Genomic DNA, 25373 nt, shown 5'->3' on the forward strand with positions numbered 1-25373 from the left:
CTCATGGTGCAGTGTCATGATTTCCAATTGGAATGGCAGGGGAGAGCCTGGTGATGATATCAGTGCACACAGATCACTCACAGTCTTCTACTTCTGCTGACCCGCAACACAAGGGTCACGTTGCACTTCACTCTTGTTGAACAGTTACTGCTTCAATGGGTCTGCAGTCCTCTTTCCTCTCTGAAACAGGCAGTATTACTTCTAGGCCAGTGGTTCCCAACCTTTTGACTTCTGTGGACCCTCACTTTATCATTAATGGAACCCAGGGACCCCCACTCAATCATCATTGGAATCCGGGGACTCCCCACTGAGTCATTACTGGAACCATGGGACCTAATTTGTCAATATTTGTTCATATTTTTACATTTTCTGAGCAGTCATGGACCCTCTGAGAAGGCTTCGCGGACCCCCAGGGGTGCCCAGACCACATGTTGTGAACCACTGCTCTAGGCAGTTAGGTAAACAGCTCTTGAGTAAAGGGGAGATTCAGGTAATGCCCCCTGACTTCTAGAAATCTGGCTGTTAGGCAGACACCTACTCTGGTTTCACAGCAATCCTGTCTGCTTCTCTGAGCTCTCCCTTCCTGGGTCATATAACACTTGGAACTGAATCACTGTAGGAGGCTGGACTGGCTTGTAGTGAGTACCAAGGGGTACTTGCACCTTGCACCAGGCCCAGTTATCCCTTATTAGTGTATAGGGTGTCTAGCAGCTTAGGCTGATAGATAATGGTAGCTTAGCAAAGCAGCTCAGGCTGAACTAGGAGACGTGTGAAGCTACTACAGTACCACTTAGTGTCATATGCACAATATCATAAGAAAACACAATACACAGTTATACTAAAAATAAAGGTACTTTATTTTTATGACAATATGCCAAAGTATCTTAGAGTGTACCCTCAGTGAGAGGATAGGAAATATACACAAGATATATATACACAATAGCAAAAATATGCAGTATTGTCTTAGAAAACAGTGCAAACAATGTATAGTTACAATAGGATGCAATGGGGAAACATAGGGATAGGGGCAACACAAACCATATACTCCAGAAGTGGAATGCGAACCACGAATGGACCCCAAACCTATGTGACCTTGTAGAGGGTCGCTGGGACTATTAGAAAATAGTGAGAGTTAGCAAAATAACCCTCCCCAAGACCCTGAAAAGTGAGTGCAAAGTGCACCAAAGTTCCCCTAAGGACAAAAGAGTCGTGTTAGAGGAATAATGCAGGAAAGACACAAACCAGCAATGCAACAACTGTGGATTTCCAATCTAGGGTACCTGTGGAACAAGGGGTCCAAGTCCAAAAGTCACAAGCAAGTCGTAGATGGGCAGATGCCCAGGAAATGCCAGCTGCGGGTGCAAAGAAGCTTCGACTGGACAGAAGAAGCTGAGGTTTCTGCAGGAACGAAAAGGGCTAGAGACTTCCCCTTTGGTGGACGGATCCCTCTCGCCTTGGAGAGTCGTGCAGAAGTGTTTTCCCGCCGGAAGGACGCCAACAAGCCTTGCTACACGCAAATCGTGCGTTTGGCGTTTTTGGACGCTGCTGGGGCCCAGGAGGGACCAGGAGGTCGCAAATTGGACCTGCAGAGAGAGGGGACGTCGAGCAAGACAAAGAGCCCTCACTGAAGCAGGTAGCACCCGGAGAAGTGCCAGAAACAGGCACTACGAGGATGCGTGAAACGGTGCTCGCCGAAGTTGCACAAAGGAGTCCCACGTCGCCGGAGACCAACTTAGAAAGTCGTGCAATGCAGGTTAGAGTGGCGTGGACCCAGGCTTGGCTGTGCACAAAGGATTTCCACCGGAAGTGCACAGGGGCCGGAGTAGCTGCAAAGTCGCGGTTCCCAGCAATGCAGCCCAGCGAGGTGAGGCAAGGACTTACCTCCACCAAACTTGGGCTGAAGAGTCACTGGACTGTGGGGGTCACTTGGACAGCGTCGCTGGATTCGAGGGACCTCGCTCGTCGTGCTGAGAGGAGACCCAAGGGACCGGTAATGCAGCTTTTTGGTGCCTGCGGTTGCAGGGGGAAGATTCCGTCGACCCACGGGAGATTTCTTCGGAGCTTCTGGTGCAGAGAGGAGGCAGACTACCCCCACAGCATGCACAAGCAGGAAAACAGTCGAGAAGGCGGCAGGATCAGCGTTACAGAGTTGCAGTAGTCGTCTTTGCTACTATGTTGCAGGTTTGCAGGCTTCCAGCGCGGTCAGCGGTCGATTCCTTATCAGAAGGTGAAGAGGGAGATGCAGAGGAACTCGGCTGAGCTCATGCATTCGTTATCTACAGTTTCCCCAGAGACAGAGACCCTAAATAGCCAGAAAAGAGGGTTTGGCTACCTAGGAGAGAGGAAAGGCTACTAACACCTGAAGGAGCCTATCAGCAGGAGTCTCTGACGTCACCTGGTGGCACTGGCCACTCAGAGCAGTCCAGTGTGCCAGCAGCACCTCTGTTTCCAAGATGGCAGAGGTCTGGAGCACACTGGAGGAGCTCTGGACACCTCCCAGGGGAGGTGCAGGTCAGGGGAGTGGTCACTCCCCTTTCCTTTGTCCAGTTTCGCGCCAGAGCAGGGGCTAAGGGGTCCCTGAACCAGTGTAGACTGGCTTATGCAGAATTGGGCACATCTGTGCCCAACAAAGCATTTCCAGAGGCTGGGGGAGGCTACTCCTTCCCTGCCTTCACACCATATTCCAAAGGGAGAGGGTGTCACACCCTCTCTCAGAGGAAGTTCTTTGTTCTGCCATCCTGGGCCAGGCCTGGCTGGACCCCAGGAGGGCAGCTGCCTGTCTGAGGGGTTGGCAGCAGCAGCAGCTGCAGTGAAACCCCAGGAAGGGCAGTCTGGCAGTACCAGGGTCTGTGCTACAGACCACTGGGATCATGGAATTGTACCAACAATGCCAGGATGGCATAGAGGGGGCAATTCCATGATCATAGACATGTTACATGGCCATATTCGGAGTTACCATGGTGAAGCTACATATAGGTAGTGACCTATATGTAGTGCACGCGTGTAATGGTGTCCCCGCACTCACAAAGTTCAGGGAATTGGCTCTGAACAATGTGGGGGCACCTTGGCTAGTGCCAGGGTGCCCTCACACTAAGTAACTTGGCACCTAACCTTTACTAGGTAAAGGTTAGACATATAGGTGACTTATAAGTTACTTAAGTGCAGTGAAAAATGGCTGTGAAATAACGTGGACGTTATTTCACTCAGGCTGCAGTGGCAGGCCTGTGTAAGAATTGTCAGAGCTCCCTATGGGTGGCAAAAGAAATGCTGCAGCCCATAGGGATCTCCTGGAACCCCAATACCCTGGGTACCTCAGTACCATATACTAGGGAATTATAAGGGTGTTCCAGTAAGCCAATGTAAATTGGTAAAAATGGTCACTAGCCTGTCAGTGACAATTTGGAAAGAAATGAGAGAGCATAACCACTGAGGTTCTGATTAGCAGAGCCTCAGTGAGACAGTTAGTCACTACACAGGTAACACATTCAGGCACACTTATGAGCACTGGGGCCCTGGGTTACCAGGGTCCCAGTGACACATACAACTAAAACAACATATATACAGTGAAAAATGGGGGTAACATGCCAGGCAAGATGGTACTTTCCTACAATCACCAAGTGAGTGTGTAGGTCCCACTTCTCTACATTCAAAGTATAGAGGTGATATGGATCATCAGTCTGCATTCTCAGAAGTAGTTTGCGGTGATTCTTCTTTCATGTGCCCTCTCCAAGCTTCTTTCCAGACACAGCTTTTGTGTATAGTGAAGCTTCTCCCAGTGTAGTCTCCAGACACAATGAGGTGTGAGTTTTCTTAAACAGGCTGTCACAAGTCACACTGAAAGAACAACCAGAGAACAACAAAGGGCTGGCCTCACCTCCCTACACCAGAGACTGGAGCCCCACCCTTCACTCCACCATCTACCAAATGGCAGTTCTTCAGGAAGACTAATCATCAGATCCTTGCCAATCAAAAGTCATATTGAATTCAAAAAGGAGTCTTTTCTTCCTATTTCAGAGTCTAGATCGCCTCCCCCCCAGCTCTGAGAATGACTGCAATACAATTCCAGTCTAGGAAAACAACCCCACCTCAATGTTTCACAGCAGGTCCAGCTTAGGGTATCCAAAACTGCATGCACATTCAACCGTACTCTGGTAAACCCATACACACCCTGCATGTACCACACAGACTACATACAACAACATGCAGAACGTTCTATGAAAGGCCTCTATACCAGTGCCACACACAGAAAGGCTTGGTTACATCTATGTTTCAAAACACAGTGCACTGCCACCACCACGCCACATGCTAATCCCATGACATGGAAAGTAGCCCACTATCTGTGCAATAATGGTACACTTGCTGTACCACTCCAGGTTTTAGAAGATGTTCAGAACCTCAATCATGTCAAGCAACTGTATGCACACACAAGATAAGTGTGAGGGTATGGCCAAAATTAAAAACCAAGGTACCAGGCACACTCAGTTGCACGCACAGGGCAGAGGAATAAAACTGCAGACAATGTAGGGGACATTTCCATCCTAACCGGCATGCTTAAGATCACTGCAAGGAAGAGATTTATAGTGCTTTGTCGCAGTGATGTAGGCAGGTTTAGAAGTCATTTAATAGCCATCATTTCATTGAAAAACAGCTGGAAACAAGAAACCATCTACATTTTGATTTTTCAAGAGATTGAGGAACACAAGTTAAAGATCCTACATCATTAAAAGTTTGGAATGCTTTGAGGAAACTATCTTTTTGAGTCTTGAGAGAGTCTACACACCTTGGGCCACATGTACGAGGATCAGGTTTTGCAACTTGCAAAATGAGACTTAGCGACTCGCAATTTGCGAGTCTCAAAACCTGATGTACATCAGTGTCAACAACAAAGTTTGCAATTTGCAATGGGCTCGCAAATTACCTACCTCATGAATATTCATGAGGTAGGTTGCTATTTGCCACCCCATTCGGAATGGCAGCCCTCACACGGATGGTGGCCTGCTGAGGTCAGCAGACCACCATGTCTATCACTGCTTTTAAATAAAGCAGTATTTTTTTTCAAATGCGGCCCATTTTCCCTAAAGGAAAGCGGAATGCAAATGTTTTCTTTTCATTTTTTCAGAGCAGGCAGTGGTCCGTGGGACCAGTACCAGCTCTGAATTTTTTTTTTGCATGCATTCACAAAGGAGAAGGGGTCCCATGAGGACCCCTCCACCTTTTGCGAATGTGTTAGCACCAATTTGAGACTGGTGCTGACTGCGATTGTTTTGTGACCGTATTCGCAGTCACAAAACAATCATACATCGGACTGCGACTCACAATTAGGAAGGGAACGCCCCTTCCTAATTGTGACTCGCAAACTGTTTGTGTGATTCAGTAAATAGATTACCAAATCGCTAAATTGGGTCTGTACATACCAAAATGCTTTTTTCAGACAAAGTTTACTTAGAAGGCAATGTGTAAAGTATTTGATTAATAAACTATACAATAACACAGGGAAAACACCACAAAAATACACCACTCACATTTAGAAAAATATAATATTTTTATCTGATTAAATTAAGGTCAAAATTATAAAGATTTGATAAGAACAAGTTGAACTATCACTTTTGCAATGTTAAGAAGAGTCTTAAGTCTTTAAAAATCAACAATTGTCTCTTGTGAACACAAGGTACCTGGTTTGTGTCAAAATTACATGCACAGAGACCGCAGAGGGGGAGATGCATTGAAAAGGAAGGTTTGTGTCGGATTTCCCGATGCAGCACAAACAATGCTTCATTTCTTCCAATGCTGCAAGGGCTTTGCGTTGATTTCCAGGGAGCAGTCTTGGATCCTCACGCGATGCGGGATTCTTTTGACACCTTGAGCGATGTGTGGAAATCCTGGGCGTGCGGGATGAAGTCACAGGCGCGACGTCAGTCTGGTGGCCGATGCGTCAAAGTTTTTGTTGCACAGCAGGTGCTGCATCGATTCTTCACTCACGAAGTCAGAAAGCATTGTTCCGGCTCGGCAGTGCACCGATCTGGTAGTGCACCGATCCGGTATGGCTGTGCTTCAAAGTTCCGGTTGTAACGCAGGCGCAGCGTCGATCTCCATTTGGGAAGTTGGGCTGCGTTGTTTTCCGGTTCGGCGATGCAGCGATTTTCTCGTTGCAGGGCAGACTGTGCATCGTTCCTGGTAAGCTATGTGTTGGAAAATGGGTTATTGGTAGGGCAGGTAGGTACCTACACCTAGCAACAAGCCACAAACCTCCACATAAGTACAGTTAGGTCTCAGTAAATTAATCCCAGCTCTACCCTTGGTAGCTTGGCATCGAGCGTCAAGGCTTAACTTAGGAGACAAAGTGTAAAGCATTCAAATATCACAAAACAGTAATTAAATAAAACACAGGAAACAGTTTAAAAATCCAAAACCAATTTATAAAAATAGCTTATATTTTTATCTTTAAAATGACACAAAAACGATTAAAATCGGTTCAGGGGAACCGGAGATATGAATTTTTAAAGTATTATTATTTTCTAGCGCTTAGAAACAAAAAGCGCCAATCGGGTCATCTGGTTGCACCAGGACCGGGGCAAAGTCAAACTTTCAGGCCGACCGCGATGGAGCCCTGCTCGGCTACAAGTCGTGGGAGGCCTCGGTTAAAAAATTACCTTCTGACTTAGGGCCTGATTCTAACTTTGGAGGACGGTGTTAAACCGTCCCAAAAGTGGCGGATATACCACCTACCGTATTACGAGTTCCATAGGATATAATGGACTCGTAATACGGTAGGTGGTATATCCGCCACTTTTGGGACGGTTTAACACCGTCCTCCAAAGTTAGAATCAGGCCCTTAGGCCCTCATTCTGACCTTGGCGGGCGGCGGAGGCCGCCCGCCAAAGTCCCGCCGTCAGGTTACCGTTCCGCGGTCGAAAGACCGCGGCGGTAATTCTGACTTTCCCGCTGGGCTGGCGGGCGGTCGCCTTCAGACCGCCCGCCAGCCCAGCGGGAAAGAGGCTTCCACGATGAAGCCGGCTCGGAATCGAGCCGGCGGAGTGGAAGCTGTGCGACGGGTGCAGTTGCACCCGTCGCGTATTTCACTGTCTGCGCAGCAGACAGTGAAATACATGTAGGGGCCCTCTTACGGGGGCCCCTGCAATGCCCATGCCAGTGGCATGGGCACTGCAGGGGCCCCCAGGGGCCCCGCAACCCCCCCTACCGCCATCCGGATCCCGGCGGTCGGACCGCCGGGATCTGGATGGCGTAGGGGGGGTCGGAATCCCCGCGGCGGTGCAGCAAGCTGCGCCGCCGTGGAGGATTCAATGGGGCGGCGGTACACTGGCGGGAGCCCGCCAGTGGTGCCGGTCCGACCGCGGCTTTACCGCCGCGGTCGGAATCCCCATTGGAGCACCGCCGGCCTGTCGGCGGTGCTCCCGCGGTCCTCCGCCCTGGCGGTCTTTGACCGCCAGGGTCAGAATGACCGCCTTAGTCTCTTTTTTGATGTTTTTCTTCCCCGGGACGAACCTGCCAGTTGGATCCGACCTCCTGGAGCCCTTGTCCGGATACGCGAAGTCGGTTTCCTCGGTGGTGATTTTTACCTTCGGACTTAGTCGTTTTTTCGAGATGAAAATCCTTCGACCGGGGTAAACCTGGATCTTGATCCGACGTCCGTGGAGCCCTTCTCGGATACGATGGCTGGAAGGTCCCGGTCAACTTTTTACGTTCGGACTTAGGCCCTCATTCTGACCCTGGCGGTCGGTGATAAAGCGGCGGCCAAGCCGCCAACAGGCCGGCGGTCTAAAATATGCAATTCTGACCCTGGCGGGAACCGCCAACACAGCCCGCCAACTTAACACTCCGCCCGCCACAGCGGTACAAACAAACAGCGCGGCGGTTCCCGCCAACAGCCAGGCGGCAGACAATGTACCGCCCACCCTATTACGACCCACCAATCTGCCACCTTTTCCGGGGCGGGAGCACCGCCGATAAGAACACGGCGGAAACAGACTACGAACGGGAAAACGCTCACCTCTACGCACTCCACGCGAGATTCCGGCAGCATGGAACCAGAGTTGCAGGTCATCCCCGCACTCCTATTCCTGCTCATATACCAGGAGCACGCCCGGCGGCGCGGAAGACATCGGTGAGTACTGCACCTACGACACAGGGGAGGGAAAAGATTACCGGCACACACCCACCCACCCACACCCACTACAACACACACATCAATGCATTCCCACAGATCACTGTCACAACCCACAAACCACCCCCCTCCGAAATAATGCAAAGACCAAAAGAAGAGATCATAAACGGGCAGATATATTGAAATATGGACACCAGTAATCCCAATAAATAAATAAACTATATACAAAATATATACATCTACTAAATGTAGTCCAACCACTGTCCGTGGATCACAGGGTTCCTGTGCAAAGGGGCAAGGCCCAGTCCCACGACAAGAACTCCACGGAGAGAACACTGCAGGGGCATCAGAAAGAAAATCGGACAGGCACCTCAGGGGGAAGGGAAGGGGGGCACCTCAGCCACTTGAGTACACGACGCCAGATCCACGAGGGGACTCCATGACCACTGGGCCATCCTGGGGAGAGCAAAGCCACAGTCCAAACAGTCCATACAGTGGGTGGCCTGCCCACTGGGCCATCCTGGGGAGAGCAAAGCCACAGTCCAAACAGTCCATACAGTGGGTGGCCTGCCCACTGGGCCATCCTGGGGAGAGCAAAGCCACAGTCCATACAGTCCATACAGTGGGTGGCCTGCCCACTGGGCCATCCTGGGGAGAGCAAAGTCACAGTCCATACAGTCCATACAGTGGGTGGCCTGCCCACTGGGCCATCCTGGGGAGAGCAAAGCCACAGTCCATACAGTCCATACAGTGGGTGGCCTGCCCACTGGGCCATCCTGGGGAGAGCAAAGCCACAGTCCAAACAGTCCATACAGTGGGTGGCCTGCCCACTGGGCCATCCTGGGGAGAGCAAAGCCACAGTCCAAACAGTCCATACAGTGGGTGGCCTGCCCACTGGGCCATCCTGGGGAGAGCAAAGCCACAGTCCATACAGTCCATACAGTGGGTGGCCTGCCCACTGGGCCATCCTGGGGAGAGCAAAGCCACAGTCCATACAGTCCATACAGTGGGTGGCCTGCCCACTGGGCCATCCTGGGGAGAGCAAAGCCACAGTCCATACAGTCCATAACAGACCCCACTGCCACTGGAGGAGGCAAGTTGGCCAGAGGACATCCTGCAGCCCTGCCCGAGATAGATCCTGCCCTGCCACGTCTGCCAAAGGGCCAGCGGTTCTTGCCTTGAAGGGCCCAGTTCAGCGGTTCTTGAGACGGCGGGGCCCAGCGGAGCGGTGCTTGAGACGGCGGGGCCCAGTTCAGCGGTCCTTGCCCTGAAGGGCCCAGTTCAGCAGTTCATGAGACGGCGGGGCCCAGCGGAGCGGTTCTTGAGACGGCGGGGCCCAGTTCAGCGGTTCTTGAGACGGCGGGGCCCAGTTCAGCGGTTCTTGAGACGGTGGGGCCCAGGTCAGCGCTACTTGCCTTGAAGGGCCCAGTTCAGCGGTTCTTGAGACGGCGGGGCCCAGTTCAGCGGTTCTTGAGACGGCGGGGCCCAGTTCAGCGGTTCTTGAGACGGCGGCCGGTCTATGGCCAACTGCTAATTGCCTGGTGGTGCCCTCCTGGGCAGCGGGGATGGTGCTCCTTCAATGCCCACCTGGGCTGTGGGTGGTGGGGCCCTCCTGGCCAGCTGGGCTGGGTCCTCCCTGGGCAGCGGCTATGGGGGTGGTGGGCTCTCCCGGGGCAGCTGTGCCGGTTCCTCCCGGGGCAGCGGCTATGGGGGTTGTGGGCTCCTCCTGGGCAGCAGGCCTGCTGCCTGACCTCTCCGACTTGCTGCCCTTGCCCTCCTTAGTCGTGGGCCTGTGGCCGTTTCCTCCCTTTGGAGCTGTGGCTGGTGACTGTCTCTGGGTGGTGTCCGGGGGGGATGTAGAAGGCGGGCTCCTGCGGCGCCCCTTCCGCCTTCTGCTCCTCTTCCCAGGGGGTGGGCTGCCTGTCCCCTTGCTGCTGGGCGAAGATCCAGACATGCGGGCTGGCGGGCTCCAATACCCCTGCACCCTTGTCGGGGGGGCTGCAGGGCTGGTGGTGGCTGAGGTGCTCTTCTTACCCCGACGAGAACGAGGGGGGGGCTCAGGGTCAGGAAAGAAGTTAGTAGTGGCGAGGAAGAGCTTCTTGGGACAATGGAGAGTGGTAGGTACAGTGGGAATGGGAGTGGAGGGAGAGGATGTGGTTGTAGGTGAGTCACGTTTGCTGTCTTTGGGTGCAGGTGCAGGAGGGATAGGCTGTCGTGAGGTGGATGGCTGTTGGGTGGGTGGGTGGCTGCGTTTGTGTGGTGTGGAAGAGGGGGTGACAGACACAGTGGGAGAGGACACAGGGGACGTGTAAATGGCAGTGGGGGTGGTGACTGCACGTGTGCGGACTGGAGTGGAGGGTGTGCTGGTGATGGAAACACTTGCTGATGGTGAGGTGAATGGAGGTGTGAGTGTAGACGTCACAGGGAGGGAGGAGGGAGACGAGGAGGTGGGGGTCACAGAGGTGGTAGTGACTGTTGGCATGTCTGCATCGGAATGTTGCGTGTGTGAATGTCTGCGTGATCTGTGGTGCTTATGTTTGGATGAGCTTCTCTTGGGTGTTGAGGTGTGTGCAGGCTGGTCTGATGGTGTGGGTGGGACAGGCAGAGGAACAGGAGACTGGGAGGAGGGAGTTAGTAGAGGCAGGCAGGAGACAGGGACAATGGCTGCCGTCAGTGCTGAGGCCAGAGCCTGGAACGATCGCTGATGGGCAGCCTGACCCGAATGAATGCCCTCCAGGTACGCATTGCTGCGATGAACCTCCCTCTCCACCCCCTGGATGGCATTCAAAAGGGTAGTCTGCCCAACAATGAGCGTTCGGAGGAGGTCAATGACCTCCTCACTGAGGGCAGCGGGGGTAACAGGGGCAGGGCCTGAGGTGCCTGGGGCGAAGGAGATGCCCGGCTTCCTGGCAGAGCGGGCACGGGGCGAACGCTGAGGGGCTGCTGGTAGGGCGGAGATGGTGCGCTGGGTGGCGGCTGTACCTGTAATGGCGGGGGCACGGATGGTGCCACCCCCGCAAGGGAGCCCCCTTCCGAGGACGTGTCCGTGTCGCTGCAGGCTCCAGTCGTCCCCGTCGTGGAGCTCCCCTCGCCCTCCGTCTCACTGGTCCAGTCTGACTCTGTGGCATGGCCCCCCTGGGCCATGTGAGATGCAGCTCCCTCCTGCCCCGATGCCACTTCTCCTCCGCCTGATGATGCTGATGCACACAAGCACAGAAAGACAAACAAAAAGGGGGGGGGAGAGAGAAATAAAGGGATATTGAGTACATGGATCTCCGGTACAGTTAGCGGACATGACAGACACAGATGCCCCCTGCACTAAGTTGCGCACTTGGGGTCCGCTACGCATTCCGTGGAACATGCCCTACACGCCTAGAGTTGACAACTGCACCCATGGATGACACGGCCCAGGGATGGCTGTACTGACAAACTACTGAGGGTGGTGGCTGGGGACACAGGGGCTTACGGGGGTGCCCAGCCTACAGATATCGCCCTGGCCTAGGGGGACCCCCAGCCATCCTCCCCCAACCAGACACCTCCACTGCGCGACAACAGAGTAGATAATGCTTGTACTCACCCCCTTGTGTCTGCTGTGCTGCCCTCACGCGCCCATCCAATTCAGGGTAGGCCACCGCCAGGATCCGGAACATCAGGGGGCTCAGTTGACGGCAGGCACCCCGCCTACGTTGGGAGGCCATCCCCAGCAGAGACTCGGCGGTCTTCTTGGTCCCGCGGCGGATGTCCTCCCACCTCTTGCGGCAGTGGGTGCCCCGTCGATGGTGGACCCCCAGGGTCCGGACTTCCTTGGCGATGGCACGCCAAATCCCGATCTTCTCATGGGCGCGGACCTATGTGACACGTACAGGGAGGGAGAAATACCACGTTCAAGTTTGTCAGCATTTTCCTTGCCAGTGGCCCAACGCCCCCCATCCCCGCCAGGCCCCCCGCCAGGCCCCCCGCCAGGCCCAACATGCCCCCCATCCCCGCCATGCCCCCCGCCAGGCCCAACATGCCCCCCATCCCCGCCAGGCCCCCCGCCAGGCCCAACATGCCCCCCATCCCCGCCAGGCCCCCCGCCAGGCCCAACATGCCCCCCATCCCCGCCAGGCCCCCCGCCAGGCCCCCAAGCCAGCCAGTGTCCCCAAATCCAGATTGAATTAAACTCACTTGTTGGTCTGGAGGACCGTAGAGTAGCGCATACTGGGGGAGGACCCCATCCACGAGTTTCTCCAACTCCTCTCCAGTGAAGGCAGGGGCCCTTTCCCCAGGTGCAGCAGCCATTGTCCCTTCCAGACCGAGGTCACAGCAACACTTGCAGTATAGGTCCTCTCCTGTGAAAGTTCAAGTCGCAAGTGGATAAGTAGATAGAAAATGGCGGTCACGTCCGCGGCGGTGCGTACCGCGGCGGTGCGTCCCGCCACCGCCGGCGCCCTTCGCCATTGGCTCCTGAAACCCATAGGCTTCAATGTTAACCAATGCGGCTTTGCGCCGCGGTCTTCGCCCGCCGCCCGCCGCGGTGTGCCACGCCAGCGCATTGACCTCACATCCCATTGTCACACTTCACAGGTCAGGCAGCCGCCATTTCCAGGGCCCACATGGCTCAATTTCAACTGCGTCACACAGGCCTAGGCCTTGCATAGCCACTCAGACACGCCATTCACTGCATAGAGAATCGTATACTGTGCTAGCTGTGAGTACGTACCTGTGGGTTGCTTGACTGTGTGCTCCATGTTGTCCTTCCTAGGCACCGTCCGCTGGGTTGGGCGAGGAGACGGATGAATCCTCCCGTGTACCGACCGCTGGTGGACCTGTCGACAATGGAAGAACGCCACATTATCCTGACCTACCGTCTTAACCGTGCCACTATCCATGAACTGTGTGCCCAGCTGGAGCCCGACCTGATGTCCCCCATCCGCCAACCCACAGGGATTCCCCCTCTGGTGCAGGTCATGTCAGTACTCCATTTCTTGGCAAGTGGGTCATTTCAGACAACCGTGGGAATTGCTTCTGGGATGTCTCAGCCCATGTTTTCGAAGGTGTTATCCAGAGTGTTGTCTGCCCTGATGAAATCCGTGAGGAGCTACATCATTTTCCCTGAGGTGGGCGAATTGGCTACAGTGAAGGGTGATTTCTACGCCCTTGGACATATTCCCAACGTAATTGGTGCCATTGATGGGACCCATGTGGCTTTGGTTCCCCCAAGAGACAGGGAGCAGGTGTACAGGAACAGAAAAAATTACCATTCAATGAACATCCAGGTGGTGTGTTTGGCTGACCAGTACATCTCGCATGTAAATGCCAAATTCCCAGGGTCAGTGCATGACGCCTACATCCTCAGGAATAGCAGCATCCCTTACGTGATGGAACAGCTACAGAGACACCGTGTATGGCTAGTGGGGGACTCTGGGTACCCCAACCTGTCGTGGCTACTGACCCCAGTAAGGAATCCCCGGACCAGGGCAGAGGAACGGTACAATGAGGCCCATGGGCGTACTAGGAGGGTGATCGAACGCACCTTTGGCCTCCTAAAGGCCAGGTTTAGGTGCCTGCATATGACAGGTGGATCCCTAATGTACTCACCTAAGAAGGTGTGTCACATCATCGTGGCCTGCTGCATGCTTCACAACCTGGCTTTGCGCCGCCAGGTGCCTTTCCTGCAGGAGGATGGTCGAGACGGTGGTGTTGTGGCAGCGGTGGAACCTGAGGAGAGTGACGAGGAGGAAGACGACGGGGCTGAAACAGACAACAGGGACAGAATCATTGAACAGTACTTCCAATAGGACACAGGTAACAATTCAAAGATAATTTAGTAAATCTGAACTACTCTCCAGCATCTCTGCTGCCTGTCTATTTGCCCCAGTGTATGATGACTGAGTTTTGGCTTTTCCCTCCCTATTTCAGATCTGGGGTCCCCACTACGAGTCCTGTGCTTCGTTTCCCCATGGACTACAGCTTTGTGGCAGCTGTTTGTTGACTTCACCATGTACAAGGACATATTTGCACTGTCATGTCAATTACAATCTATTGAAATCACAGCCAGACTCCAGATATTTTGGTGCAAAATAGGTGTTTATTGAAGTGCTCAAAATGGGATGGGTGGTTTCAAGTGGGTGGGGGCTATGGTGAAGGAATGTCCATGGCAGAGTCCAGAGTAACAGTCACACAGGTGCATTGTCCAGAGGCCTGTGGAGAGATGGAGCATGGGCAGTTCAAGGATGGACAGGGTGACAATGTGGGACAGTGGGATGACATCAGGTGGTATCCATTGCTGGCGGGGGTCTTGACATCCTACTCTGTCTTCTTGCGAGATCTCAGGGCCTTCTTGCGGGGTGGTTCTTCTCCTGCAGGAGGTGGGGGTCTGGTGGGCTGCTGCTGTGCGGGGCCTCCTGTCCACTAGCGCCGGCGGAGGTGGTTGGCTGTTCTTGGTCCAGGCTAGTGGCAGGGGCCCTTGGGTGTTGTTCAGTGTCTGCCCTGGTGTTTACGAGGTCCTGCAGCAGCCCTACCATGGTAACCAGGGTGGTGTTGATGGCTCTGATGTCCTCCCTGTACCCCCGATAGTGTTCCTCCTACAGTGCCTGGATCTCCTGGAACCGGGCCAGTACCGTCGCCATCGTCTCCTGGGAGCGGTTGTATGCTCCCATGATGGTGGTGAGGACCTCGTGGAGAGTGGGTTCCCTGGGCCTCTCCTCCCCCCCCTGTCGCACAGCTGCCCTCCGAGTTCCCCTGTTTCCCTGGGCCTCTGCCCCCTGGCCGGTGTGCCCACTACCACTGCCCCCAGGTCCCTGTTGTTGTTGGGGTGGTGGGTTATCCTGGGTGCCCTGTAGTGGTAGACACACCGCAGATTGACGCGCCCTGGAGACAGAGGCATGGGCCCGCTGGGTGGGAGCTGTGCTGGTGTTCCCAGAGGGGTTAGGGTCTGTAGTGGCCTGGGCCTGTGTGAGGGGAACCGACTGTCCAGAGGTCCCCGATGGTCCGGGCTGGTCATCGGTGTCCAGGTCGACAGAGCTGCTGTCATCGCTGACGGCCTCTTGGGTGGGGGGTGTGGATAATTCTGGCCCCTCCGCCGCGTTGTGTTGACGGTCGGGTCCTGCAGGGGTATAGAGGTATGGTTATAGTTTCAATGTGTGGCATATGGGTGTATCTGTGGGTTCTCGTGTCCCCAAGTGCTGGCATTCGTGTGTGGGGGCTTTGGTGAGGGTGGCTTGTGGGGGGGATGTGTATATGCATTGGGCATGCTTTGGTGATGGGTGTCCATGCTTAGTGGACGCATGCAGGCCTAGGTTTTGGGATGTGTGGGTTGTGATGGTGAGACATTGGCGGGGAATAGGTGTGCTGGGGGTGGGGGTGAGGATGGTGGTGGGGGTGAGGATGGTGGTGGGGGTGAGGGTGGGGGTGAGGATGGGGGTGGGGGTGAGGGTGGGGTTCGAGGATGGGGGTGAGGGTTGGGGTCTGATTTGGCATGCAGGTGGGGGGGAAGCAGTATTGAAGCTTCAACTTACCAGTATCCATTCCTCCGCCGACTCCTGCGAGGCCGTCAGGATGCAGGATGTTCAAGACTTCCTCCTCCCATGATGTGAATTGTGGGGGTTGAGGTGGGGGTCCTCCGCCAGTCTTCTGCACGGCGATGTTGTGCCTGGATACCATGGAACGCACCTTCCCCCGTAGGTCGTTCCATCGCTTCCTGATGTCTTCCCGATTTCTGGGGTGCTGTCCCACTGCGTTCACCCTGTCGACAATCCTCTGCCATAGCTCCGTCCTCCGGGCAATGCTAGTGTATTGTATCTGTGTGCCGAACAGCTGGGGCTCTACCCGAACGATTTCCTCCACCATGACCCTGAGTTCTTCGTCTGTGAAGCGGGGTTGTCTTTGGGGTGCCATGGGGTGGTGTGTATGATGTGTGGGGTGGAGTATGTGTATTTAAGTGAGTTGAGTGTGGTGGTGTGTCTTGTTTTGTGTGTGGATAGTGTGTGGGTGATGGTGTTGAGTGGCTGTGGCTGTTATTTTTTGGATGCTGGTGTCTCGCTCTTGCCTTCTTTACGAATTTTTTAGCGTAGGGGTTTGTGGGTGATGTGGGTGGGTGTTTTATATTGTATTGTGTGTGTGGGAGTGGTGTGTGTATGTGTATCAGGTGTGTGGGATTCAAATCGTCCAATGTGGCTGGGTTTTGTTCGTTTGTGTGTATTCTGACCGCGGCGGTGTGTCCCGCCAATGGAATACCGCGTTTGAATGACCGCCGCGTGGATTCGTGGGTCGTAATGGCATGGGCGTATTTCTGTTGGCGTGACGGTGGAGGTTTTGTCACCTCCACCTTTCCGCCGACCGCTGGTCTGGCGGTCTGTTGTGGCGGTCGGATTTTCGGAGGTTTGCCTTCTGCGGGTCAGAATGACCGTGGCGGGTTTCCGCGACCGCGGCGGGATTATGGAGGATTTCTGACCGGCGGTAGGCGCCTTTTACCGCCGAGGTCAGAATGACCACCTTAGTCTCTTTTTTGGATGTTTTTCTTTACCGGGACGAACCACGAAGTCAGGCCGGGTCGCGGTTGAGGCAAGCCGGCTAGAATTTCTGCGTCGGGTCGGTCACTTTATGGAGCTTTTTTCCAAAAATTCTCCAATCTTTTCCAAACTTCTGGGGCTTCACCCAGATGTTCTTTTAAGGTTCTTTTGGGGTCCACAGCTCACCCCAAGGGTCCAGAAGTTCTGTGATGGTCCTTGGGAAGTGCGGACTTCAACTCCCAGAATACACCTGGCGCAAACTCCTTTTTGGCCACTGGACAGTGGTCAGCTGGTCACTTTTTCAGGAGTTGGTGCAGGGGACTCTGGTTAGCAATTTTTCACCTGTAGCAAACAGGGAGTCCCTCCTTGAACCAGTGGAAGCCAGGCAAAGTCCTTCTTGTGGTGAAGCCCAAGTGTGCAGCTGGTGCAGTCTTTCTGAGTGCAGGGTCCAGGTGCAGGCCAGGGGTCCAGCAGGGCAGTCCTTCTTCTCCTTAAGTTCTTTTCTTGTTGAAATCTGGTAGGGATCTGAGGCGTGGGTGCAGGTCTGCCAGTTTTATCCTTGCTCCTGGGTGAAAAGCAGGGGGGCCCTGGTCCTCCAATCAGGGACAGGGTCGTCCCCCTGTGATGACCACTTCCTGGGAAGTGTGGCAAAAATCCATCCCAGAAGGCAATAGTCTCTAAAAATCCAAAATGGATGAATCTGATTTTTGGAGGAGAGATCTGGCTGGGCCCACCCACTGGTGTGGCTAAAAATCATAAACACACCCCTCTCCTGCCCTCTCCTAATCTAATCAAGGGGGCACCTAGCTGTCTGGGGTTGCAGGATGTGGGGGTGTTGCTGGGTGCTCCAGATGTCCTTCTCTGCCTTTGAAGACCAGTTTGGCAGCCCTCCCCCTTCCTGCCTCACCATCTGCTGAGGGGAGATTCTCTCCCCCAAGCACATTCCTTTGTGTGAAGCCAGGCCACTTCACACCTCATTAAAGTGGCCTGGCAGAAGCTGCTGCAAGCTGGCCAATCAGAGCACAGCAGCAAAAACAATGCAGAGCTGAAATTGGCAACTTTTTAGGTAAAGTCTAAACTTTTTACCTGCACTAGTTATATCAAATCCAACAACTGGAAGTTGTGGGATTTATTATAACAATCAATTTGATACCAAATTCTTGGTATGTAACATTCAAGGAGACTTTAAAATTTTAAATAAAGTCTGCCCATTCTAGCCTATAAAGGCCATTTACTTCAATGAGGGAAAAACAAATTTGGCTGTTTTTACCTCACCAGGGCTTATAAATCTATTTTTATAAAGTCCCTGCTTATAGTTACATGGCACCCAGCCCTAGGGGCACATAGGGCACACCTTAGGGGTGACTTATATGTAAAAATAAGGTAGTTTAAGACTTTGGAAGTACCTTTAATTCCAAAGTCGAATTTGCATATAACTTTAATTTAAAAGCAGCCAGCAAGGCAGGCTTGCTTTTAAAATGACACTGGGCACCTCAGCAATGCACCTAGGTGTGCACCACCTATGCTGTGGTCCCTAAACCTACATGCCCTACCATATACTAGGGACTTATAGGTAGGTTTACTTAGCCAATTATAATTAGCCTAATTTGCATATCCATTTTACACAGAGCACAGGCCCTGGGACTGGTTAGCAGTACCCAGGGCACCATCAGAGTCAGGAAAACACCAGCATAAAGTGGAAAATGGGGGCAAAAAGTTATGGGGCCTCTGCAATCAGCCCCAGTTTCTCACACAACCCCCCCCAGCCCACACGCCCAGGAGACTCAGCCCAACCCTGGGAGAGTCTTCCTGGCTTGTTAGGCGAGGAAGACAGTGAAGAAAACTGGCTGTCCCTTTGCAGGGCCTACTCTGCCTTATATCCTCCTGTCAGGGTCACTCCCTCTGGGTAGTGAAGCCATCCCAACAGTAAAAGGACCCAACCCAAACTGAAACTTCCCTCTAGGGGGGTCTTCCTCCTCTCTCTCTGCCAACTTGGGTAGTGAGGTGCCCACCTCCCCTACTCCTAACTTTGCTAGGGCAAGACCTAGCTTACCCAAAGAGGTCACCCAACACTTGAGCAACCCCACCATGACCAACAGGGTCAGGGGGCCTACTTTGCTATTGGCCTTGGGGTCTGCCTCCCAGGCCAAGTACAGTGCTGCCAGGAAGGCTAGCACCCAGCAGAGGCTACTGACAGCTGTCAGTACCCAGAACCACACCCTAAGCTCTCCACTGACAGGTGGCTGAGCTGCTTTAGGGGCATCTTTGGGGTCCTGGCACCCCTCTTGCTGTCTAGAGTGGGGGGCTACCACCTCCTGTGGCAGACACCCTCCTTCCACTCTCCCTTCTGTCAGTGCAGGGGCAACACCATGCATCTGGACAGCTGCCTGACTACTCAGGACTTCCTTGGGGTCAGGTGAGGCCTCACCAGTGCCAACTCTGGGCTCCCCCCTTACTGGGGCAGAAGGCCTTTGGCTCCCTGGAACTCTCTTTAAGAGTGGCCTACCCTTCCTTTTCTTCTTTCCTTTTCTTGGGGACCCCTGTCTCCTAACTGTAGGGACTGACTCCCCAGGACTTTGGGTTGGGGGGGCGCCCTGGGCGACCACCCCATCTGTGACCAGACTCACCTCTGGGAGGTCATTGCCCAGGATACAATCTAGGGGAAGGTCAGCACTGACTACCACCCTAATCCAGTCAAGGATACCCTCCCTCTCTAGGGGCACTATGGCTACAGGTTTGGAGGTGACCTCCCCTGTGGCTATCCTGACTTTCTTTGTCTTTCCTGGGACATACATGTCTGGGGTCACTAACCGGTCACTCACTATAGTGTGACTGGCACCGGTGTCTCTCAGGCCAGTGGTAGGGATCCCATTCACTTGAATGTGGTGGAAGTGCCTACTCCCACCCTCAGGGATCACCAGCTTACCATCTGATCCTGTCTCCCAGCACAATGCTAGGAGGACTTCATCATCTGAGGAATCCTCCTCTATGGCTACACTGGACAGCCCAGTGCTAACCACCTTCTTTGGACAGGCTGCATCTCCTCTGAAGTGACCTGTCTGCTGACAGTCAAAGCAAGCCCTACTGTCCAAGAGCTTTTTTAACCCTGGGTCTCCCTGTCTCTGCATGTCAGAGTGGGAGTGGGATTTACTCTCCTCCTTCTTAGGGTTCTGGGGTACAGAGGGAGTCTCTGTGGTGGGCTTACCACCTCCCTCCTTAGGTTTTTGGGGACCTGTCCCCCCCTTCTTGGAGTCTCCCCCCTGGGACTTGACAACCACCCTGGTTCTCAACCACTCATCAGCTGCCTCCCCTAGCTCTCTAGGGTTGGTCAGCTTAGAGTCCACTAGATGCTGGCGTAACCTTTCTTGGATACAATTGGTCAAGATGTGCTCTCTCATGATCAGATTGTATAACCCCTCATAAGTATTTACTTTGTTGCCAATAATCCAGCCCTCTAGTGCCTTTAGTGAGGTGTCCACAAAGTCAACCCAAGACTGGGTACTGACCTTCTGGGTGTCCCTGAACTTCATTCTATATTGCTCTGGGGTCAGACCAAACTTCTTGGCTAAGCACCTTTTCATACTAGGGTATGAATCTGCCTCCTCCCCCCTTAAGGTCAGAAGCCTATCCCTCCCTGAGTTGGGGACCAACTCCCACAAAAGGGAACCCCAGTATTGAGGCCTAACCTTTCTCATTTGGAGTGCCCTCTCAAAGGCCTCCAGCCACTTATCTATGTCATCCCCCTCTACATAAGCAGGGACCACCCCCTTGGGTAATCTGGGGCAAACTCCCCCACCCATGGACACCTCAGCTTCTTTATCGCTGCTTCCATCTCTTTTTTCTTTGTATGCCCACTTTTTCTTTTCTAGGGCCAGCTTCTCTGCTTCCAAAGCTATGTAGGCTAGCTGGGCTTCCAGCTCTCTTTCCCTGATGGATGGGTTCTCTCCTCCTGAAAGGACCCTCTTCCTACCACTAGCTTTGGGTCTGCCCCTAGTGACTGTATCCATTGAGGACCGTTCCTCCTCTTCCTCACTTGGGGTCTGATGCCTTCCCTCCCCTGAGTGGTTAGAGTTAGCATCTTCCTCTTTTTCTTCCCCCTCTGGAGCTTCCTCTGTCTCTACCTCTTGGGCCTCAGCCCATGCTGTCAGGGATTTAATCAGGATTTGCTTCCTGAGATCAGGGGTTGGAGGCAACCCCCTCTCAATACACAACCCCCTAAGCTGGACTACTGTCAGTGTGGGTAGGCTAGCCAGATCAAGCTCCATGGTTCCCTAGTTTTGTGTCAACAAAAACTTTTTGCAAAAATTGGAAACAAGAATTTAGAAAAAATTACAAAAATTCAATAATTGAAATTAATCCAAATTAGTTTAAAAAAAAAATTAAAATTAAAAATTAAAAACAATTTTTGCACTAGGACAATTTAAAGGATTTTTAATTTGTTTTATCTAAAACTGTAACGTGATATTGAACACAAGTACAGGATCCCGTCGCTGCTTCCAATTATGTTGGAAAATGGGTTATTGGTAGGGCAGGTAGGTACCTACACCTAGCAACAAGCCACAAACCTCCACATAAGTACAGTTAGGTCTCAGTAAATTAATCCCACCTCTACCCTTGGTAGCTTGGCATCGAGCGTCAAGGCTTAACTTAGGAGACAAAGTGTAAAGCATTCAAATATCACAAAACAGTAATTAAATAAAACACAGGAAACAGTTTAAAAATCCAAAACCAATTTATAAAAATAGCTTATATTTTTATCTTTAAAATGACACAAAAACGATTAAAATCGGTTCAGGGGAACCGGAGATATGAATTTTTAAAGTATTATTATTTTCTAGCGCTTAGAAACAAAAAGCGCCAATCGGGTCATCTGGTTGCACCAGGACCGGGGCAAAGTCAAACTTTCAGGCCGACCGCGATGGAGCCCTGCTCGGCTACAAGTCGTGGGAGGCCTCGGTTAAAAAGTTACCTTCTGACTTAGTCTCTTTTTTGATGTTTTTCTTCCCCGGGACGAACCTGCCAGTTGGATCCGACCTCCTGGAGCCCTTGTCCGGATACGCGAAGTCGGTTTCCTCGGTGGTGATTTTTACCTTCGGACTTAGTCGTTTTTTCGAGATGAAAATCCTTTGACCGGGGTAAACCTGGATCTTGATCCGACGTCCGTGGAGCCCTTCTCGGATACGATGGCTGGAAGGTCCCGGTCAACTTTTTACGTTCGGACTTAGTCTCTTTTTTGGATGTTTTTCTTTACCGGGACGAACCACGAAGTCAGGCCGGGTCGCGGTTGAGGCAAGCCGGCTAGAATTTCCGCGTCGGGTCGGTCACTTTATGGAGCTTTTTTCCAAAAATTCTCCAATCTTTTCCAAACTTCTGGGGCTTCACCCAGATGTTCTTTTAAGGTTCTTTTGGGGTCCACAGCTCACCCCAAGGGTCCAGAAGTTCTGTGATGGTCCTTGGGAAGTGCGGACTTCAACTCCCAGAATACACCTGGCGCAAACTCCTTTTTGGCCACTGGACAGTGGTCAGCTGGTCACTTTTTCAGGAGTTGGTGCAGGGGACTCTGGTTAGCAATTTTTCACCTGTAGCAAACAGGGAGTCCCTCCTTGAACCAGTGGAAGCCAGGCAAAGTCCTTCTTGTGGTGAAGCCCAAGTGTGCAGCTGGTGCAGTCTTTCTGAGTGCAGGGTCCAGGTGCAGGCCAGGGGTCCAGCAGGGCAGTCCTTCTTCTCCTTAAGTTCTTTTCTTGTTGAAATCTGGTAGGGATCTGAGGCGTGGGTGCAGGTCTGCCAGTTTTATCCTTGCTCCTGGGTGAAAAGCAGGGGGGCCCTGGTCCTCCAATCAGGGACAGGGTCGTCCCCCTGTGATGACCACTTCCTGGGAAGTGTGGCAAAAATCCATCCCAGAAGGCAATAGTCTCTAAAAATCCAAAATGGATGAATCTGATTTTTGGAGGAGAGATCTGGCTGGGCCCACCCACTGGTGTGGCTAAAAATCATAAACACACCCCTCTCCTGCCCTCTCCTAATCTAATCAAGGGGGCACCTAGCTGTCTGGGGTTGCAGGATGTGGGGGTGTTGCTGGGTGCTCCAGATGTCCTTCTCTGCCTTTGAAGACCAGTTTGGCAGCCCTCCCCCTTCCTGCCTCACCATCTGCTGAGGGGAGATTCTCTCCCCCAAGCACATTCCTTTGTGTGAAGCCAGGCCACTTCACACCTCATTAAAGTGGCCTGGCAGAAGCTGCTGCAGGCTGGCCAATCAGAGCACAGCAGCAAAAACAATGCAGAGCTGAAATTGGCAACTTTTTAGGTAAAGTCTAAACTTTTTACCTGCACTAGTTATATCAAATCCAACAACTGGAAGTTGTGGGATTTATTATAACAATCAATTTGATACCAAATTCTTGGTATGTAACATTCAAGGAGACTTTAAAATTTTAAATAAAGTCTGCCCATTCTAGCCTATGAAGGCCATTTACTTCAATGAGGGAAAAACGAATTTGGCTGTTTTTACCTCACCAGGGCTTATAAATCTATTTTTATAAAGTCCCTGCTTATAGTTACATGGCACCCAGCCCTAGGGGCACATAGGGCACACCTTAGGGCTGACTTATATGTAAAAATAAGGTAGTTTAAGACTTTGGAAGTACCTTTAATTCCAAAGTCGAATTTGCATATAACTTTAATTTAAAAGCAGCCAGCAAGGCAGGCTTGCTTTTAAAATGACACTGGGCACCTCAGCAATGCACCTAGGTGTGCACCACCTATGCTGTGGTCCCTAAACCTACATGCCCTACCATATACTAGGGACTTATAGGTAGGTTTACTTAGCCAATTATAATTAGCCTAATTTGCATATCCATTTTACACAGAGCACAGGCCCTGGGACTGGTTAGCAGGACCCAGGGCACCATCAGAGTCAGGAAAACACCAGCATAAAGTGGAAAATGGGGGCAAAAAGTTATGGGGCCTCTGCAATCAGCCCCAGTTTCTCACACTATGCATTGATTTACAGTGCACAAGGAGTTTCCTTGAAGAAAGGAAGTCTTTTTGGCTCTGAGACTTCAGAAACAGGAGGCAAGCTCAATCCAAGCCATTGGAGAGCACTTCTCAGCAAAGTCAGAGGCCAGCAAGGCATCAGGGCAACAGAAAGGCAGCAGTCCTTCACAGCAAAGTAGTCCAGGTGAGTCCTTTGGGCAGCCAGGCCGTTCCTCTTGACAGGTTGCAGGACCTGGTCCAGAGGTGTCTTAGTTAGTGGGGTCAGGCACCCAGTTTATATACCCAAGAATGCCTTTGAAGTGGGGGAGACTTCGAAGAGTGGTTTTGAAGTGCACAAGGTCCCCTTTCAGTACAGGGGTGTGTCTACTAGGGTTCCAGTAGGGGGTTTGGCAGTCCATTGTGTGAGGGCAGGCCACTAGCCTTTGAAATGTAAGTGTCAGGCCCCTACACCCTTCTAGCCCAGGAAGACCCATTTAGTATGCAAATGAGTGTAAGTGTGACTGAGTATCTTGTGTCTGTGGTTGTGTGGGTAAAATGCCCAAGGGAGCTCTCAACTCGCCCAGACATGGATTGGAGACAGGCTATAAGGCACAGATGGATTTTAGGTGCAGAGAAATGCTCACTTTCTAAAAATGGCATTTCTAAAATAGTAATATAAAATCCAACCTTACTAATAATCAGGATTTTCTATTACCATTCTGGCCATACTAAACATGACCTGTTTACCCCTTTCTGATCAGAATTCACAACTCAAACAGTATATGAGGGTAGCCCTAATGCTAGCCTGTGAAAGGAGCAGGCCTCACAGTATTGGAAAACACTTTTAGGAGCTTTCCACTACCAGGACATAGAAAACACACAGGTATATGTCCTGCCTTTTACCTACATAGCAGCCTACCCTATGGGTTACCTAGGGCCTACCTTAGGCGCGACGTATATTTAGAAAAAAGGGGAGTTTAAGGCTTGGCAAGTACTTTTAAATGCCAAGTCGGTGGCAGTGAAACTGCACCCACAGGCCTTGCAATGGCAAGGCTGAGACACGGTTAAGGGGCTACTTATGTGGGTGGTACAATCGGTGCTGCAGGCCCACTAGTAGCATTTGATTCACAGGCCCTGGGCACATGCAGTGCATTTACTATGAACTTACAAGTAAATCAAATATGCCAATTGGGAATGAACCAATGTTATCATGTTTAAGGGAGAGAGCAAATGCACTTTAGTACTGATTGGCAGTGGTAAAGTGCGCATAGTCCTAAAACCAGCATAAACAGTGTCAGGAAAGTGGAGGGAGGCAGGCAAAAGTTGGGGGATGAGCACCCTAAACTGTCAGGTCTAACAGTTTGCCAGTCTCATTTAGATTTGGTTGAATTGTTGCGTTTCTGAAGGTGGAGATGCAGCTAGCTCTGCCACTGAAAACACTAGGCCCATGTGAAATTTCCTTTATGCAGGTTCCTGGACTTGGCCCTGTTCCCAGGATCACCCCAGGCTTTTTGCCTTCACCCTCCTGTTTTATGAATCCTTTTTTGTGCGCTCTGCACACTTTGGCCCTGATTCAGAACTTGATGGATGGGTTACTCCGTCACAACAGTGGCAGATATCCCATCTGCCGGAATCTAAATCCCATATGTCCTATGGGATTTAGATTTTGGCAGGCGGCAGATCCATCACCACTGTGACCCAGCAACCCGTCCGCCGAGTTCTAAATCAGGTCCTTTACCACTGCCAACCAGTGCTACAGTGCTTGCACTTTCTCCTTAAAACATAGGG

The sequence above is a fragment of the Pleurodeles waltl genome, chromosome 12 (genome assembly GCF_031143425.1).
Source record: "Pleurodeles waltl isolate 20211129_DDA chromosome 12, aPleWal1.hap1.20221129, whole genome shotgun sequence".
Classification (NCBI taxonomy): domain Eukaryota; kingdom Metazoa; phylum Chordata; class Amphibia; order Caudata; family Salamandridae; genus Pleurodeles; species Pleurodeles waltl.